The sequence below is a fragment of the Equus caballus genome, chromosome 7 (genome assembly GCF_041296265.1).
Source record: "Equus caballus isolate H_3958 breed thoroughbred chromosome 7, TB-T2T, whole genome shotgun sequence".
NCBI classification, from domain to species: domain Eukaryota; kingdom Metazoa; phylum Chordata; class Mammalia; order Perissodactyla; family Equidae; genus Equus; species Equus caballus.
This window is the reverse complement of record NC_091690.1, coordinates 85,545,584-85,565,986: the sequence shown is the minus strand read 5'-3', so window position 1 is coordinate 85,565,986 and position 20,403 is coordinate 85,545,584. Positions and strand designations below refer to the sequence as shown.

The 20,403-nt window shown below is 42.3% G+C and overlaps 1 long non-coding RNA gene across 1 annotated transcript in view; it reads left to right on the top strand.

Moving 5' to 3' along the window:
• LOC102149171 (uncharacterized) overlaps positions 1–18,212 on the top strand; it is a 39,499-nt gene extending 21,287 nt beyond the window's left edge. The window contains exons 5-6 of the long non-coding RNA XR_002809355.2: positions 14,685–14,769; positions 15,167–18,212. This is a non-coding gene — a long non-coding RNA (uncharacterized lncRNA). The remainder of the gene's footprint in view (positions 1–14,684; positions 14,770–15,166) is intronic.
• The last annotated feature ends 2,191 nt before the right edge of the window (positions 18,213–20,403 follow it).

Sequence of the window (20,403 nt, the reverse complement as noted above, 5' to 3'; positions counted from 1 at the left end):
AAGTTCACACAAGTGATGAGTGAAATAGCAGGGACCTGAACCCCGGGTTTTTCTATCTCTAAATGTTTTTTTTCTCCTACTGATGTGTCTCCTTTGCTGGAGAAAACATTTACAATCGCTGCAAACTCTTGCTGTCTGCCCTCTCTCCTGCCCTGCTTTTACCCCCAACCTGGAGTCCGCTTGGGTGGAAATGCAGCATATAATGGGCCCAGAGTTAATCATCTGCAGGTTTCCCCTGATAAGTCACAGTATGTTTGCTGCACTCCTTCCAAGAGTCAACAGCAGCTGTGGGGATGTGCCGAGAGTGGCCTATGGCATTCAGAGCACTGGCCCAGATGGGAGGCAGTGTACTGGGGAGCCTATCTGAACACCACCATCTGGAATGCCTCTGTTGCCCTGAAGGTCCTTGTCTGTGTCTCCAATGGACACAGCTTAGAGATTCTAAAAATTGAGCCAAGTTCACTGGATGTACAAATGGCCTGACGTCAGTGGAATTTACTCATAATTTAGGCCTCATGTGTGATGTACTGTCTGAACTCAAAGATCTGTCCAAATGATCAGAGAGGAAGACGAGAAGGAAGAAGAAAAAGTGGAGGAAAAGGAGAAGGAAGAAGAGAAGTAAGAGGTGGAAGAAAAGGTAGATGAGAAGAAGGAAGAGAAAAGTAGGACATGGCCAGGAGCAGTGGCAGGACAGGTTCAGCTTTTGACTCCTGGGGCCAACGGTCTCTGTAAGTTTGTTGAAAGCATCAGTGCCAAATAAAACATGGCCTTTTAAAACACTGAATTACGTGAGTGCAGAGCTGTTAAAATCAGTGTAGCAAAAATCCAGCTGGGTTTGGCCAGTGCCACAAAGTACAAAATGATGATCACTTGTTCTGCCAAGACCCAAGGTTCCCCACACCTGGTGGCCTGAGCAGAGTTATTTGGATATATGTCCAGATCACCATTCTTTAAAACGAGGAATTTGCTATTGAGAAAGAGATAGCTGTTGTTTTTCTTGCCCCGTATCCAGAGGTAGATTTATTGTGAAGCCAACAAAGTTTAAGCTTCAGAACCCTTCATTTGCATGGGTCCCTGTAAGTGCTGGGAGATTCTATGAATTATGGGGTGTTCTAGATGGGGAGAAGAAGCCACGTGACAATCAAAAAGCATTTAAATATGAGCATTTCTGGTAAATGGCCTAAACAGACCTTAGAAGAAAAGAATCGAGTCTCCAAGATTCCAGTAATTTGCAGTGACTTATTTTCTCATTCTAAATAAAATCATGGGGCCGGCCTGGTGGCACGGTTAAGTGCGCACATTCTGCTTCAGTGACCCGGGGTTCACCGGTTTGGATCCCAGGTACGGACATGGCACCGCTTTGCAAGCCATGCTGTGGTAGGCGTCCCACACATAAAGGAGAGGAAGATGGGCACGGATGTTAGCTCAGGGCCAGTCTTCCTCAGCAAAAAGAAGAGGATTGGCGGCAGATGTTAGCTCAGGGCTAATCTTCCTTAAAAAATAAATAAATAAATAAATAAATAAATAAATAAAATTCACTTTCATACTTATTTTTAAATTTGTAATTTTGTGTCATTTTTATTAAGGAGAGGGCCAAAATTATAAAGCAACAGGTTCCCCAAAACCTGAACCTGTCTGCTTCCATTGCTTTTCTTCTGGCTCCCACACCTTAATTTGCCTTTGTATAAAGGCCCTACTACTCACTCAGTGGTTGGCACTTGATCCAGACCTGGCCAAACAGAGAGACAGTGATTGGTTCAGGAATAAGCATGTGATCCAATTTGGGCCAATGAGAATCAGGGCCAAAATTTGTGCTGGATCTTCCTACTATGGCTGTTGTTGTGGAAGTTGTGGGAACCCAAGTTTGACATTGACAACAGCCATTTTCCTTCTACAACAGGAATCTACCTGAGAATAAAGTTAGCATAGACAAAAGAAGAGCTGAGAGATAAAAAGAAGCCAAGTCCTGATAATGTCACTTGGTGCCCCTGAAACCAACTGTATTGAAGCTGGTATAAATAATCCTGGCATTTTCAGGTAGACAAGTCAATAAAGCCCTCTTTATGGCTTAAGCTAGTTTGAGTTGGGTTTCTGTCATTTGCAACTGAAAGAGCCTTGACTAATAAAGGTCCCATTGTTCTAGAAAAAGGTAACTATTATTATTTCAGTTCAGAAGATGATTCTTTAGTGTATTTGCCTCTTATTTTCCCCAGCTTTATTGAGATGTAATTGACATATAACTTTGTGTAAATCAAAAGTGTACAACTTAATGATTTGATACACGTATATATTGCAAAATGATTACCACAATAAGGTTTGTTAAAGCATCCACTATCTCACATAATTACAATTATTGATCACTCTTGTTAAGGGCCTAAGTAACCTACTGTATCTCAAAAGCAACCTTATGAGGTACATACATACAGACCTATTTTGCTCAAGAGGAAATTGAGGCACATAGAAATTAAGTAACTTGTCCAGTTGGTATGAACTCTGGTTTTACAGCTTGAATTGCTAACTGTTACACTGTGCTCCTTGAGCCAGCTGATTCAGAGGTTACTAACATCATTTTAAGAAGAGCTCTCAAACCAAGACCTCATTAGCTGTTGCCAGCCTGTGGATCACATGCTCTTAGAACAAATGCCAAGGCTGGACAATATGATCCACTTTCCACAGAATTAGCCAAGAGTGGCAGGTACCAAGAACATAACAGATTCTTAACCAGCCAATATGTGTATACCAGCCAATGGAGCCCAACAATAAATCTCTCTTCTTTTGTTCCGGAAACTCCTAAAGGGTCTCTCACAAATGCTTCCCTTTGTCCTCTTTCTCTCATTTCATCCATAACTATATAGCTCCCTGGTGTCAGTACTGACACTTTCTAGTTCTAGCTCATCTGTCATCCCTACTTCTTCTGACGTGTTGTCACTGATATTGATGGGGAACCCCCAACGTGATTCTGCTTCAGTAGTCTTCATGCTAAACGGACTTGAAGGCTCCCAATCTGTCTTAAACTATCCCCACTATGCCTCCAAACTGGATTGCCTCATTCTCAGTTTCCTACAATTCCTTCTTCTTGTGCATCTTCCAGACTTGCTTCTAGGACTACTTCTATGTTATTCTCTGTCTATGGCTCCACCCTGACAGGTTTACAAAGATTGAAAGGCTGGATCCCACTGTCACCAAAACAAGTATCTCAGACTTGAAGTTGTGTTGACTCAGCCCTTTTATTTTTCAGCAAACATTTATTGAGTACCTACTAGGCACTGGGGATTGAGGGATGAATGTGACAGGGTTCTTTCTAAAAGCTCTCAAAGTATTGGAGAGAGATTGGATGGGACACAAGGTTAACAGGTCCCATGAATAGAATGACTTGGAATCACAGCAGAGGGAGGTGCCAACTCATGGAAGGGAGGGAGGAGGCTTGTTAATGAAGGATTGCAGATGAAGCAGAAGGGAAACTGGTCTGAGGTTTCAGTAGCAATCACCACACAGAGAAAAGAGAAGAGCATTCCATGCAAATGGAACAGCATGTTCAAGGCTAGAAAAGCAATAAAGGACATGACTTGTTTGGGAAACAGCAAGAATTTTGGTGTGGGAGGAGAAGATAGTCTTTGAGAGAGAATGGTGAGAGATGAATCTAAGAAAGTAGGTAGAGGCCAGCTTGTGAAGTCCTTGTGTGCTGTGTTAAGGAATCTGGAATCCATCCAGTCTTCATAGGAAGCCACTGAAAGATCTCAAGCAGAGAGTGACATGATTACATTTGTATTTCAGATAGATCACACGGACAACAGTGTCACCCCCTTGTAGTAATCAGGCCCTTCCTTCCAGCCCTGCTCTTTAAGAATTTGAGGTTCTTCAAATTGGTCCAAATTTTAGCTTCCAGGATTACTACTGTTGTCAGATTTTTCTCTCTCTTTCCTCAATGCACAATCAACATACCCTGAGGCTCCCCCTTACCCATCAGCCTGAGTTATATCATTCTCACTTGAAGGGCATTTTCATAATACATAGGCCTGTATGATATACTCCCCTCTCGCCCTGAAATTCTGATAGACCTAAGGTCTGGGAAGGTAAGTAGGAATGGCTGGAGAGACTAGGGTTTTGGAAAAGTTTATTCTCTTAAAGAATGAGGATCTGGCCATGGGAACTCTAATAAAGATCATGTGCCTTTCGATACCATGGTTGTTATTAAAATACTATAAAATCTGCATTGATATTTTAATAAATGATAGCCTCTATAGTTGGTTGAATGGAGGCCCCCCAAAAAAGATATGCTCGTGTCCTAACACCTGGCCCCTATGAGTGTTACCCTATTTGGAAAGGAGTCTTTGCTGCTATAATTAAGTTAAAGATATTGAGATAAGAGCATCCTGGATTATCCAGGTAGGCTGTAAATCCAATGATGATCGTCCTTATAAGAGAGAGAAGAGGAGATGAGAAGGACAAAGAGGAAGACAGAGATTAAAGTTAGGCAGTCACAAGTCAAACAGCGTCTGGAGCAACTAGAAGCTGGAAGAGAAGAGGAAGTATTATCTCCTAGGCCTTCAGGATTGTGGCCCAGCAGACACCTTCATTCCAGACTTCTGGCCTCCAGAACAAGGAGAAAATAGATTAGTTGTTTTAAGCTACCAGATTTGTGGTAATTTGTTATGGCATTCTTAGAAAACTTATATACCCTCTTTCTAATAGGTTATGCCTAATAGTCACTTTTCAGAGCAGAGGCAATTTTCAAAAGTGTTGTTCGATGGTATAATACAAATGAATTTGGGCAAAGTAACTTAGTCTCTCTGAGCCAGTTTTCTCACCTAAAAACATGGAAATAGTGATCCCAACATCACAGAGTGTTTAGACTATTAAATATGATAAAATAAAACTACCCAGCAGATAACTGGCAAAAAAGGCACTTGCTCAAAGATTCACGCATTTGAGAATAGGACCCAACACACACTGCACAGACACTCTGGTGAAACAAGGCGTCTCAGGAGAGAGCTGGAATAGTTAACATGCAAAGTCCTGGCCTGTGTCAGAATCTCTTTTGCATGCAACCGCTTACATACGTCTGGTGTCAGCTCTTGTTCTCACCAGCTAACCACTGCCCTCTCCCCCAACCTTCTCTACTTCCTGTTTACGTAGATTGCTGCTTCCTGGCCAGGGGAACTGAACAGTTTCAGCCAGACTGCTTTCCCCCTGGACCTATGCCAAGACTACCTTCTTTACTCTCCTTTTCTCATTCTGCTTTCTTCTTGTCTTAGAAGCCATCACGTTAATGAGGAACAAACTGCCGCCCTGAGCAGTCCCCAGCTAAGCAGTTGATCCTCTCCCCGGCTATTGGATAGAATCAGATGGATATGAGAAAAAATCATATCAATTATTACGTAGGCATCAAGAAATCTGTCCATCCCATTGCAGCGCCTCCAAGCTATTAATACTGACACTTTTTTCATTCAACTGTGCTGGTCACCATGCCTGCATTCTCACCGTGCTAGGCCCGACCTGTTTGTGTGAAGCAGTCTGACGAAAGCTGGAAGGACAGCAGTAGGTTAACTTGACCAGAACGTCAGGCTGGGAGGTCACTGAAATAATCAAATTCATGGTTCTCAATATGAGGCCAATGTACACATCAGCTGAGAGGCTCTTTCAAAATAAACAGAAAAACAAGCAAACATTTGGAACTGGAAGGTAGGTATGGGTATTTTGAAAAAAAATCCCTAGGTAATAATGATTTTCTCCACACCTCCAGGCTTATCATCCTTAACACAGTAGATAAGAACGTGGACTCTGGAGCCTGACTGGATTAAAATTCTGGCTTTGCCACCCATGGGTTGTGTGACATTGCACATGTTACTTAACCTCTCTGTGCCTCAATTTCCTCATCTGTAAAACAATAGAAATAATAGCTACCTTTGTCACTGAATTGTGAGGAATAAATGAGTTAACATGTGAAGAGCACTTAGACGATATAAGTGTTTGCTATTATTATAATTACTTTTATTGTTGCTTTTATTGACCTCCTGGAGGGAGAGGAAGTTGATCAGAGGTTGGGATGCCTGAGTTAGTGACCTGAAGATGACACAGACAGAGGTGATGGCAGAGTTCCTGATATGACAGTGGAAGTGGGTAGTGGAGGCCGAATGGAAGAAAGACCATCAGTGGAAGGAGAAAATTTGGAGTAGGACTGAAGCACATGCTCTCTGGGACTAGACTGTCTGAGTTTAGATCCCACCTTCACTACTCAATGGCGGCACAACCACAAGCAGACTACTCAACTGTTTCCTCATCTCTAAAATGTTGGTGATAATCACAGTGACCTACCTTACAGGGCTGTCATGGAATCAAATGAATTAATACAGGACATGCTGATTTCTGAGACTAGTGACTGCCACTTAGCAAGTGTTAGCACTTATCCTTATCATTTTAATTGGAGATGGGAAGGTCAAGGAACCGAGGGTCCAATTGTTAGCTGGACATTGACGTTATCCAAGATGATAGAAAGGTTTGAGGTAAACAGGAACACTGTGAGTCAGGTGTAAAAGTCTTCAATGAATGAGTGAGATGAGCAGGAGTCTGCTAGTAAAGCAGTTAGGAGGAGGAGTGTGATAATAGCCAAATGGCACTAGCCTCCAAGTCGCTGAGTCTTTCACAGGAGACCTTTTTTTTTAACCAATGGTAGGCTATGTTTACTTAGAGTCACAAGCAGTTGACTGACTCAGTGTGACTCAAACCACAAAGAAACCATTTCTACCTCACTCCATTCTGAGCCCTAGGGTTGGGGCCCAGACTGGAAGGAGTGCTGTTTGGGGACCATTCACAGGTTTACAAGTTTTTCATTGAGGGCAGTCTGACTGTGTGAGATTGGCCAGGTGGGTCACGGTCAGCAGGTCATTGATGTTGCTGTTGAGCCTGGTCTCAGAGTCATTGGGAACTATCTTGGGTACTGACCAGGAGCAAAGAGAACCCCAACACCACATCCTGGCCCTGAACCAAGGAGATAAATTAAGGCCAAGAGGCAGGAGGAATAGTCAGAGAAGGTGCTGAGGCTACAGGAGAGTTTTCTGCTTAGGGAGTGACAGTCCAGATGGCATGATACGAATCTGGAAGGTAGAGGAAGGATGGGGGTAAAGCTACATTTGCTAAACATCACAGTAAGTGCTCTGGACAGTAAATGGTCTAGGTCAGTGCTATCCTCTACAACTTTAGGCGATGATGGGAACATTCTCTATCTGCACTGTCCAGTATGGTAGGCACTAGCCACATGTGGCTGTTGAGCCCTTGAAATGAGGCCAGTGCAATCAGTGTTCCTAAACAATCACTGAGGAGTTTTGTTAAGGTGCTGAATCCCAAGCCCCACTTTCATCCGCTGAATTAGAATCTCTGCAGTTTGGCCCAGGACTATGAACCAGAGATCCCCAGGTGACAGATACACAGCCAAGTTTAGGAATTGCTGCATGACCTAAGAAGGTTGGACAAAGAAGGTATCAATGTGGCTTAAATATAGGAAGTGCTACCATATTAGGTCTGATTTGGGAGAGTTTCAACTTTTTATTTTATTCTGAGTGATATTGACAGTTTTTATTTTGAAAATGTTTGGCTTGGCTGATATAAGAAAATTTAAAATTAAAAGAATGTAAAAGTGGGGGGCTGGCCCCATGGCTGAGTTAAGTTCGCGCACTCTGCTTCGGCGGCCCAGGGTTTTGCCAGTTTGAATCCTGGGCATGGACATGGCACTGCTCATCAAGCCACGCTGAGGCAGCATCCCACATGCCACAGCTAGAAGGATCCACAAGTGAAAATACACAACTATGTACTGGGGGCTTTGGGAGAAAAAGGAAAAATAAAGTCTTTAAAAAAAAGAAAGAATGTAACTAAAGAAAATTGTATTACATTAAAGATTTGTACTAGTGTTCCCTATCAGGGGAGAATTAACTGCTTGAGAAGAACTACTTTGATAACTGCTAGAATCCAAAAGTGTGGGAGTGGAATCCTTTCTGTGTCAAAGGAAAGATGAATTTGAAATTTGGACGGCCCTCTAGGATGGATAAAGTTAGGGCAGAGAAAAGCTTGGGGAGAGGAGTTACTCAAGCTGGTAGTAGACTGAGCCCCATGCCATGTAGCTGCACCCCCACTGAAAAATCCTAATAAAATCCACCAAATTATAAATGTTCCTTGAGCATTTTATTTAACCTGTGCCTCAATTTCATCATCTGTAAAAAGGTGGTAATATTACCTACCACTTTTTAGTAACTACAGATTTTTTTGGTTGGGAGTAACTTGTGAAAGAACTGAGTTTTCAGGGTCTTAGGGAAACCTGGGGTGGCCAGGGGTAAATTAGTGCTAGGACAATTGAATGCAGAAGACTGGAGGCAGAGAGGGTCAGGAAAGCATAAATCTCTAAAACGTCCCCAAAAGAAGCTGGGGAGACTTTTGTGTCCTCCCACATCATGGAATCAGGTGGTCAGCAATCTGGTGGAACTCTCAATGGTCAAGGAGGTCTCAGCTTTCACCTGGGTTACAGCAGGAAAGAAAGCAAAACATAAAATGATCTGTGGGTCCTGCTTCCACAACCCCCTGAGCCTTATGCTGGCCACGTGAGCCGCTGTCCACTCGTGGGCCTCTCTGCTTGTGTATCCGGTCTCTGGGGCTGGTCTGGCTGATGTCCTGCCTTCTCATCACCAGAGTGGCCTGGTTAGGTCTGGCCTCAGCTCTTATCACCCACCAAGGGATGCCACAGGGAAGTATGTAGGTGATAAGTGCTCGAGTGCTAGAGTCTAGGGGGTTGGGGAAGGAAGATAGCAGTGTGGGCCTGAGTGATTAGGTATCTGATTTGACCTGGAGGAAAGCCAGGTTAGGCTAGGCAGGGCTATAGGCAAAAGGAGGGCCTAGAAGGTAGGAATAGCTTTGGGGAGCAGGGGTGCAGAGTTCCCTGGAGCAGCTGGGATATAATTGAGACAGAGGGAAAGAGTAAATGCATTCCAGGAATGTATGCCAGCAAGTGAGCCCTAGAAGCCTCAGGCCTGCATTAAGTCCAAAGAGCAAGAAATGGTCAAAAATGGGAGAAGAAACCCAGTGTCAGAAGCAGGTAAACACAGGAACAGAGCAGAAGACAGGGTCATGGCAGGAACGAGCAAAAGGTACAGGATTTCCAGCCACAGGGTTAGGTTATGGGGTGCTCCCTTTCCTCAATGGGAGGTAGAGGTTGGGGAAAAAAAATGTATGCCCAGCACATCGAAGCATACCTTTTGTCTGTGTGGTAAAATATACATAACATAAATTTACTATTTTAAATATTTTTAAGTATACAGTTCAGTTTAGTACATTCACATTGTTGTGCAACATTACCACTATCCATCTCCAGAAATTTTTCATCACCCCAAATGAAAGCTCTGCACCCGTTAAACAACTCCTCATTCCCCCTCCCTCCAGACCCTGGTAACCACTGTTCTACTTTCTGTCTCTATGAATTTGCCTATTCTAGGTATCTCGTATCAGTGGAATCCTACAATATTTGTTCTCTTATATCTGGTTTATGAAACATACATTTTTAACACCCCCTCAAAGTTCCTAAGGAACTAATCTCTTCTCTTTGTCCATGCGTTTGTTTATCTTCCACACATGAGTGGAATCATACAGAGTTTGTCTTTTTCTCTCTGACTTATTTTGCTTAACATAATATCCTCAAGGTCCATCCAGGTTGTCATGAATGGGATGATTTTATCATTTTTTATGGTTTAGTAGTATTCCATTGTGTATATATACACCATATCTTCTTTACCCAGTCATCAGTCGATGGCCACTTAGGTTGCTTCCATGTCTTGCGTATTGTGAATAATGCTGCAGTGAACATAGGGGTACATGAGTCTCTTTGAATTGCTGATTTCAAGTTCTTTGGATAGATACCCAGTAGTGGGATGGCTAGGTCATACGGTATTTTTATTTTTAATTTTTTGAGAAATCTCCATACTGTTTTCCATAGTGGCTGCACCAGTGTGCATTCCCACCAGCAGTGTATGAGTGTTCTTTTCTCTACAACCTCTCCAACATTTGTTATTTTTCGTCTTGGTTATTACAGCCGTTCTAACAGGTGTAAGGTGGTATCTCAGTGTAGTTTTGATTTGCGTTTCCCTGATGATCAGTGATGATGAGGATCTTTTCATGTGCCTATTGGCCATTCGTATATCTTCTTTGGAGAAAAGTCTGTTCATATCCCCTGCCCATTTTTTGATCAGGTTGTTTCACTTTTTGTTGTTGAGGATAAAATAATTTTTAAAAATAATAAAAATGAAAAAGAAGAGTGTCTCCTGAATAAAGAGAAGATGTGGCTTTCATTTTACCCTTTGTTAAGATGGTGACTCACCCAGACATTGTAGCCTATGAGGTGCTGACTTAAAACTTTCATCAAAGTTATCTCCATTACAGATTTAAATAAGTGATATTTAACAGGACTTTGCTTACTTTGAGAGTATCATATTGACTCACTATGAGCCAATCAGTGACATGGTAAAGCAGATTCTCAGAAGGGAACATATCTTAACCAGATATAGTCCCTGGAAGGGACGATTCTCAAATGATCTGTGTACCTCTTCATACCCCATTCATCTTCAATGTGAGAGTTTCCGTTTCTGTAGCAACTTCCACAGTCTAGGGCCCGATTAGCACTATCTCCAACATGAATCTGTCTTCCCCTCTGCCATCACATTCTGTCTGTGGTACAGACAAATGCCTGGAGAACATAGCTTCTTCTCTGTCTCAATAATTCCTATATCATTCACTTAACTGAGATGATCTCTTTCATTCTGGAGGGTCCCACCTCCCCAAAGGCCCATGATGGACATTCAGTGAATAACGAAGGCATTGGAAAAATTGATCAATTAACTGGGGATGACGAGACAGACCCCAGAATCACAGGGCCATAGTGGTCAGATTCCAGTCTAATGGCCTTCAAGAGACTATTTTAGCACAACTACACTCCCTCTTTCTTTCTATAGAAATATTACATTGCATTCCAATATGTAAAACTGGTAACAGCAGAGCTTGTCTACTGAAGGTGGGGAGGGCCCAGAGCCCAGCCTACTTGGCTGGCTTCTTACCAAGCACCTTCATTCCCGCATGAGGAGTCCCTGGGTACCTCCACGGAACCCTAGGGCTCAAGCCACTAGTCTCAGCTTAAACACTCCTGTTCTGGTTCATCCTCTTGCTTTAAGAGCTGTTCAGGTGAAGGGGAGAGAAAAAAGTTTTGGAATCAGACAGGCCAGATGTCAAATGCTGAGATCTTACTAGTTATGTGACCCTTGGGCCTGAATTTTCCTGTTTGTAAATGGGAGATGATGAAAGCTGCTTCTTGCATGGTAATGAGATTAAAGTGAGTTTATGACTATAAAGTTTCTGGCACAGAGCAGGTTCTCAATAAATGTTAGCTTCCTTCCTTCTTTTCCTTCCCCTTAAGGTAAGAGGACATTGGCACACCTTAAACAGACGTTTAACATCTTTTTCCCACCATACTGACTACTGTGGGCGTGTAGATGAGTGTGCCATTATGCATGTGTCTAAAAAAGTACAGATCACCTCTAGGTAGTTTTAGTGACTGGCAGCTAGTGATTATTGTAGTTTGGGTAAACTATCCTCAGGCATTAATCGAATTAATGAAAGTACTATCAGATAAGGCTGTAACATAGAATGGACGACAGGCTTCTTATGTTTGAAAATATTCATTAAAGAAAAATTGGATCTATTAGTCTGGCTATCACAATAAAAACCCTGAATATTGTTGAAGAAATAAAGAATAGTTTCTCCCACCCATCTGTTTGGGCAGAGCAGCCAGAGAACCCTCATGCTCAATGTAAGGCACTGTGCGTTGCTTTACGTAAAGGTCAAGTGACGGGGAGGGAGCCAGTCAGGCCAGAGAGCAGCTCCTCAGGAATGGGATTCATGGACAGCATCATAAAGAAGATGGCTCGGGCCTGGTATCTGAGTGAGTTTACTAGTTTCAGCCCTATTTCTAGAATCAGAAAGCACGGCACAATGGATAATAGTTGTTGAAGGCAGAACAATGGCTCCCAAAGACATCCACCCTAATCTCTGAAACCTATGAATACGTTATGTTACAAGGCAAGGGGGAATTAGGGAATTATGGCAAGGGTTGCAAATGAATTTAAGGCTGCTAATCAGCTGACTTTAAGATAAGGAGATTATCCTGGATTATTCAGGTGGGCCCGATGTAATCACAAGTGTCCTTAAATGAGGAAGAAGGAAGCAAAAGAGTCAGAAGGAAATGTAATGATGGAAGGAGAGGTTGGAGTGGACTTAATATGAGCACTCAACCTGCCATTGCTGGCTTTGAAGACGGAAGAGGGCCATGAGCCAACAAAGGCAAGTGGCTTCTAGAATCTGGAAAAGGTAAGGAAACAGGTCGTCCCCTCCAGAGTCTCTAGAAAGGAACACAGCCCTGCCAACACCTTGATTTTAGCCCATTTTGGTTTTCTGACCTCCAGACCTGTAAGATAATAAATTTATGTTGTTTAAGCCACCAAGGTTGTGATAATTTGTTACAGCAGGATAGATACAGTAGAAAACTAATACAACGAGTGATAGGCAAACACTGGGTCATTATACAGGACAGTGGTGGTGAGGAGGGTGCATCAGTGAGTCCAGCTGTGGGAAACTGAATATCACAGAAACATGTCAAGGTTTACAGAAGCTTAATGGCCATTTCTCTGGCTTATTGGTTCGTTTCTTGGTTAGTTGGAGATGGCCCCTCGTTACCCTCCAGCCCTGCAGAGGAAGGGCAGCAGGCAGTGTGGGCAACCTTTCCCAAAGTAAGCCTTTCATGCTTTTCCTAGTCAGTCAGTCTAAGATCTTGGGAACTAAGTGTCTCCAGAGCCCCCACAACAGTCCCTGCTGGGAAATCTTGCAGGCTTCCTGACACTTATACTAGCAAGATTCTCAGACACAGACTCACATGTCCCTGTGAGGACCTGCCTTCCTCTTACAGATTCTTGGAAACTCAGTCTACTTTGCTTTTGTCCTCAGAGCTGAGGAGAAAAGGAAATACCTCACCATGTGCAATACCGCAAGATGATCATATTATTAAGGCCAACAATAGATACCATTTGAGTTTCCTAGGCACGCTTCACAAAAGCCTTACAGGCCTCATTTCTTTAACCATCATGACCTACAAGGTACATATCATTTTTATCTGCATCTCACAGATAAAAGAACTAAAGTCCAGAGTGATTAAGAAGCCTGCCCCAATCATAGAGCTAGCAAGTGGTAACCCAGCTCAGTCTTACTCCAAAGCCCATGCCCTTAGGTAACTTATCACTGCTTCCCACTGCCTTAGGTACTACACTACTTCTCCAGAACTAGATTCTGCAGATTGGGAAGCTCCAGCTTCCTGTAGTTCGCCCAACACCAGGGCAGAGATTATGACCGACAAATCACTTCCAACAATAAAATAACTGTCATGGTTAGGAAATCTAACAGTATTCTTTCGATCCTGATTCCCATGCTATATTGGCCCACTAAGTGACATTTCCTCCTTAGATTCCCAGTCAAATACATCCATCTCTTCCTGGTCCCATTTCCCATCCCCTCTTCCTCCCTATGTCCTTGCAAATTCCGTTTGCCATAACTGATGGAGGAGAGAAGAAGGAGAAAGGAGATAGGGTGAAGGAGGAGGAATTGGGCTTGGCAGATAGAGGGGTAAGAGTCCCAAGGCCTAGGAGAATGAGCAGCACTGGTGCCCAACAGCTCTAGAAGCTGAAGCCTGGGGTCCCAGCTGAAGGCTGGAGTTCAGAACAAGACTAGCTCCCAGCTCAGGCAGAGTACCTCAGGCCTCCTCTTCCTAGTATGCCTCCAACAACATTCCTTCTTGGGATTCCCAGATCCGACTTACCAGAGGTAAAGAGGTAAGCCACAGGAGAGAACATGAAGAGAACTAAAGAGGCAGAAAGACTCAATAGACTGCTGCTCCAGTTCAGTTTCATTTACAATCTCTTGACTGCTCCCTCTGAAAAGCTCCACCACTTGCCTTGCTGCTCCCTCCCCTGCTTTGTGCTCTTCAAGATTCCACTCTATCACTGCCTACACCAGAGCTCCTTCTCCCTGGGGAAGATGTGTCAATCTGGGTGCCCAGGCATCCAACAAATGTCACTGAGCACCAACTCTATGTCAGACAGTGTTCTAGGGGCAGGTGATTCAGAGATGAACAAGAAAGATGTTCTCATCCAGATGAATCTTTCCAGAGCAACGTCTTATGTAAAGGAATCCAGAAAGCCTTTCCAAAGCAAAGTCAGCCAGACACTCAGAGCTACCATAAGGGTCTAGGCTTTGAAACAGACTGATACATTTGCTTAAACTTGAAAGTTCCTTAAGCCTGCCAGCTCAGATCCTCCAAGTGTGTACCTGACTTTATAAAGACACAGGTCATTATGCAAGGAAGATAAAGATTTCATCTTAGATGCCAACTCTGATTGATTGGCAGTCGTTGCCTGGAGTCCTGTGTTGAGAAGGATTATAAAACCCCATCTGGGCTCAAGAAGGAAAAGGGGCTGTGACAGATTGGTGATGTCCACCACATATATTTAAGGGATGAGTGAGGCAAATGTGCTACACATTACTATCTGGCCCTGATGTAGATTATCTTCCATTTTTCATAGTTGTCTCATACCTGTTCCTTTCCTAACTAGGCAACAAGTTCCAGGGAAGATAGCATTATGCAGCAGAAGGAGCACTGGAAACTGAGCAGAGGAGCTTTTCATTCTCTTCTGAAAGGTAACATGGTGGGATGGAAGGAGCACAGGTATCCAGAATCAGAGAGACAAGCTTTGGAGCTGGGCACTCCACTCTGCCACAGATCATCTGATCCTGGACATGTTACAGTTGGTTCTTGTTTTTCATGGTACTTATGTTCTATAAAGTCTCTGTGACCACTGAATTAGCAAATGCTGAACTATTTCTCTTAGAGGAAATACAGGGTTAGGTTCCTATGAGCCTCCAGTTGCAATGTTTTCATCAACCGATTGATACATAACTTTGTTTCATGTGTGTTTTTGTTTAAAGATACCTTATTTAATATATATTATTGATTTGTTAACATTGAACTCACAGCCAACAGTGCTATAACTCACGCCTGAACAAAGCTTATCTAACACACGTATTTTCTCTGTAGGGTATCACAGGCTTCTTGTGCTTAGGAACACTAGAGAGCACTTCAGCATTCTGATTGGAGGCCACCTTAAACAGCGAAATCACCGACAACCAGCACAAAGAACACATGGCACTAAATAGACTGCAAAAGGGAGACTTGTTTAAGAGCTGAAACAAGAAGGCAGAGCGTTGCCTTGTTTACCTCAGCTGGAAATGTGCACATTGGACAACTCAATTTTTTCATCACTCTGCACGTGGCTGTGAATGCCCATGAAAGCACCAGGAGTATTGATTTGGGGTTACAAATAAATTTTGGTGAGTAAGCCAATGTGCAAATATGGAATCCATGAAGAGTGAAGATGGACTATACTTGCCCTCTGAGAACCTCAGTAATGGTACCTCCCTCACACGACACATTAAATGACAGAAGGTATGTAAAATGCTCCACATGATTCCAGGGAGTTCTTTATACCAAATATTTGCATTTTCACCCTTTGTACCTTATCTGTCATGCTCAATCCTGAGAGACAAGTAGATACCAAGAAATTTTCACCAAATGCACCATCTTTATCCCTGGAGCCTAAATCAAAAACTATTCAAGCTAGCTCAAGTAGAAAAGGAGATATTTTGAACCCATCTAAAAGGCAATTGCCTGGGGCACTAAAGTGCAGGGATCAGCAGAGCCAGCCCACCCTGGGATCAGACTGTAACAGGAAGATTAGAAGAAGTGCCATCTCTCCCATGGCTGCAGCATCTGCCATCCGTATTTCTCTCTGAGCATGTGTTACACTTGTCTGCTTTCCTCAGCAGGCAACTTTCCTCTGCTTTCTCTGGCCGCCTTGCACCCTCAGGATTTTGGCTCATATGTGGTTCTGGCTTCCACAGTGCTGATTCTAGCCTGACTCTATGTGGCTTGTGCACACCTGTGGTCTTCACCAGTCTAGCACCGTTCTCCCACTTCTGGTAACAGAAGAGCTGACTGCACCTCTCGCTCCAGGGTAGGCCTGTGACCCAGGCCTGGCCATTGACTCTCTCTCCTGAGAATTCGATGCTTTCTTGGTTATCTTTTATCACTTCTGTCATTACTCTGTATACCTTTTTGCTGCCTCATGGCTTTTGTTTGCTCAGAGCTCTTGTTTATTCACGGTTTCTGCTTACTCATGAAGTCTAAATATTGCCTTCTCTCAGCGTCTTTCAGCTTTTGCCTTCACTGACAATTTTTTTCATTGTCTCTCCAGTTCTGATTCCTGAAAGAAAAAATCATTGGCACAGTTCAGTGCCATTTATTTGGGCAAAACTACCAGGCCAGGATACACTATAGGTTGATGTCCAACCTATTGATCAGCTGCTTCTATTTAAGTACCTGCCATTGGCCAACAAGCTGTGGGCAGAGTTGTAGGGGTAGGAAGGGTGCATATAGTATTGAATGTGGTCACCTATGTTTCAGGATTTATATCAAGCTGGTTATCCAGACACCTTCTTTTTCTAATACTCCAAGTCCAATCTATGAAGAAATCCTATCAGCTCTACTCTCAAAATATATTTAGAATGTGATCGCCTCTCACCAGTCCCACTGCTACCACTCTGCTCCAAGCCACACTGCCTCTGACTTGCATTACTGCAGCAGTCTGCTGAGAGACCACCTGCTTCTCGGCATAGTCTATTGCCAACAGAGTTGCCAGAGTGATTCTTTTAACACCTAAATCAGGATCATTCCTTTGCTTCACGTATTGCAAGTGTTTCCATTTCGCTCAGGGCAAGAGCCAAAGTCCTTGCCCCCAGTATTCTCTGACGTCATCCTCACCACCTTCCCCCTTGCTCGCTCCACTCCAGCCACACTTGCCTTTCCTCAGATATTCCAGGCATGTTCCCACCAGAGGGCTTGGCTCTAGCTGTCCCATCTGCCTGAAGCACACTTCTTACCGATACTGCTTGACTAACTCCTTTAAACCTTTACTCAAATGTCTCCTTCTTCACAGAGCCTGCCTAACCAACCTATTTACTACTACAACTGTAGTATTAAATGTAGTACAGTAAATACTGTAGTATTAAGTACCACAGTTCCCCACATAGCCATTCCCTCTTACCGTGCAGTACTTTTCTTGTTCCTGTACGTATCACTTTCTAACATACCACGTAAATTATGTTTATTATTTCTTGCCTGTCTCCCCCTGCTAGAAAGTAAGTTCCACAGAGAGAAATTAAGTTCCACAAAGAGAAAGTAAGTTCCAAAAAGAGAAAGTAAGTTCCACAATATCTTTGTCTATTTTGTACCTTGATGTACACTGAGGATTTAGAACGGGGCCTGGCCCCATAAATATTTGCTGAATTGAATTGAATTTCTTGGTAGGGAGCTATAAACATGTAAGTACACTAAGGCTTTCCTATGCAATATAAAAATATCTCTTTCAGGGAAATTTATAGCACTAAGTGTATATATTAGAAAAGAGGAAAAGTCTCAGAACAATAATCTAAGCTCCCATTCAAGAAGCTAGAAAAGAGCAAAATAAACCCAAAGCAGAAGGAAGGAAATAAAGATAAGAGCAGAAATCAATGAATTTGAAAGGGATACTATGAACAACTCTACACACATAAATTTGACAATTTAGATGAAATGGATCAGTTCCTTGAAAAATACACACAGAACTCACTCAACATGAAATAGATCATTTGAAAGCACTGTAACTATTAAGGAAATTCACTACATACCTATCAGAATAGCTAAAATAAAAGTAACACCAAATGCTGGTGAGGATGCAGAGAAACCTGATCACTCATACACCGTGAGAGGGACTGTAAAAATGGTACAGACACTCTGGAAGACAGTTTTGTAGTTTCTTTAAAAAACTAAACATGTAACCACCATACGACTCAGCAATTGCACTCCTAGGTATTTATCCCAGAGAAATGAAGACGTATGTTCACACAAAATCTGTACAGGAGTGTTTATTTCAGCTTTATTTGTAATAGCCAAAAGCTGGAAACAGCCCAGATGCAGTTCAACGGGTGAACGGTTAAACAAATTGGGTATATCCATTCCATGGAATACTCAACAATGAAAAAAAAAAGAGCACATTTATTGATACATGCAAAATCTGGATCAATTTCCAGATAATTATGGTAATTGAAAAAAGCCCAAAAAGTACATATTGTATGATTCCATTTATAGAGCATTCTTTTTTTTAAATTGAGGTCACATTGGTTTATAACATTACGTAAATTTCAGGTATACATCATTATATTTCAGCTTCTGTATAGACTGCGTCATATTCACACCAAAAGTCTAGTTTCCATCTATCACCATACAAATGTGCCCCCTTACCCCTTTTGCCCTCCCCAGATACCCTTGCCCTCTGGTAACCACCAATCTGTTCTCTGTATCTATGTGTTTGTTTGTTTGTTTATCTTCCACATATGAGTGAAATAATACAGTGTTTGTATAGAGCATTCTTGAAATGACAAAATTATAGAAATGCAGAACAAATTGATGGCCGCCAGGGCTAATAGATTAGGTGGGGTGAGGAGAATGGGAGGGAGGTAGGTATGGTTATAAAAAGGCCACATGGGGATCTTGTGGTAATGGAAATGTTCTGTATCAATAATATCCTGGTTGTAATACCGTACTACAGTTTTGTAAGATGTTACGGGGGTGGGAGGAGTGGGGGCAGCTGGCTGTGTTAGTCAGGGTTCTACAGAGAAACAGAATATAGATAGATGTAGATATAGACATATAAGAGGAGACTTATTATAAGAATTTCTTCACACAATCATGGAGACTGAAAGTCCCATGATCTGTCATCTGTAAGCTGGAGAACCAGGAAACCAGTGGCATAATTCAATCAAAGTCCTAAGGCCTAAGAACCAGGGAGGTTGATAGTGTAAATCCAGGTCCAAAGGCCTGAGAATCAGGGGACAAATGGTATAAGGCTCAGTCTGAGTCTAAGGGCCTGAGAACTAGGAGCACTGATGTCCAAGAGCAGGTGAAGATGTCCCAGCTCAAGCAAAGAAAGCAAATTTACCTTTCGTCTACCTTTTAGTTCTATTCACGACCTCAGTGGATTGGATGTTGCCCACCTGCATTGATGAGGATGATCTTCTTTACTCAGTCTACTGATTCAAATGCTAATCTCTTCCAGAAACACCTTACGGACACACCCAGAAATAATGTTTTTCCAGCTATGGGTACATCCCTTAGCCCAGTCAAGTTGACACATAAAATTAACCATCACACTGGGAAAAGGGTACAAGGGATCTTTCTGTATTATTTCATACAACTGCACGTGAATTTATAATTATCTAAAAATAAAAAGTTTAATTAAAAAATATCTCTCTCTCTCAATTTTAAGATACCATGGGTTTCATTTAGTTACAGCTATTTTAGGGGGCAAAGAGAAGTACTTTATTAAATTTAATCATTGATTGTAAAACTGCATCTCAATTTCAGAAATGTTAAAATGTCAAAAAGTACATCTTAGAAACTAGGAAATATATTAGTGCACATGTTTATTTGTATAATTATACACACCAGACACAGGAAACCATTTGGAAGAAAAGACACTAAAATAACAGTAGTTATTCCTAAGTGGTAGGATTACAGGCATTCTCTTTTTTTTCAGCTTGTCTGCATTTTCTCATTTTTCTATAGAGAACACATATTACTTGTGTAATTTTCAAATCATACTATATTGTCAAAACATTATTTAGACCAACCCTTAATCCATTGCTTGAAAACTTGCAACCAATCTCCAAATAATTAGTTCAGTCTTTCATATCACAGAAATCAGTATTTTCCACAGAAGCCCAGGCAGCTCTAATTGTTAGAAATGAGAGCTATTGAAAGCACAAGTCTGTACTGCCCGTGCCTTCAGAGGGTTTAAGGACATGGATTTGGTCCCAGCACAGGTCAATTAACTTGGCTTACTCACAGAGGAAAACGATAAAGGAACACCATCCGCCTGGCTCACAAGGGCTGGTACTAGTCAAACATTGTCCACAAGAAACACAAACGTGAATGCAAACGAGTGACACAAGTCCCTCTCTGCCACTGGACACTCTTCTCACACTGGACAATTCCTCATTTCCTCAAGTGCTCAGCAGGAAACATAAACAGATTTTAAAACAGTTGTTACAATCAATAGTCAGAAACGAGAGTGTGAAAAGCAATCCATTCACAACCAAGACCCCAAATCTTCATTAAAAATTGTAATGTCAACCTAACAGAAGTACAAAGAAAACTCCAAAATCTTAATGACACAGTAA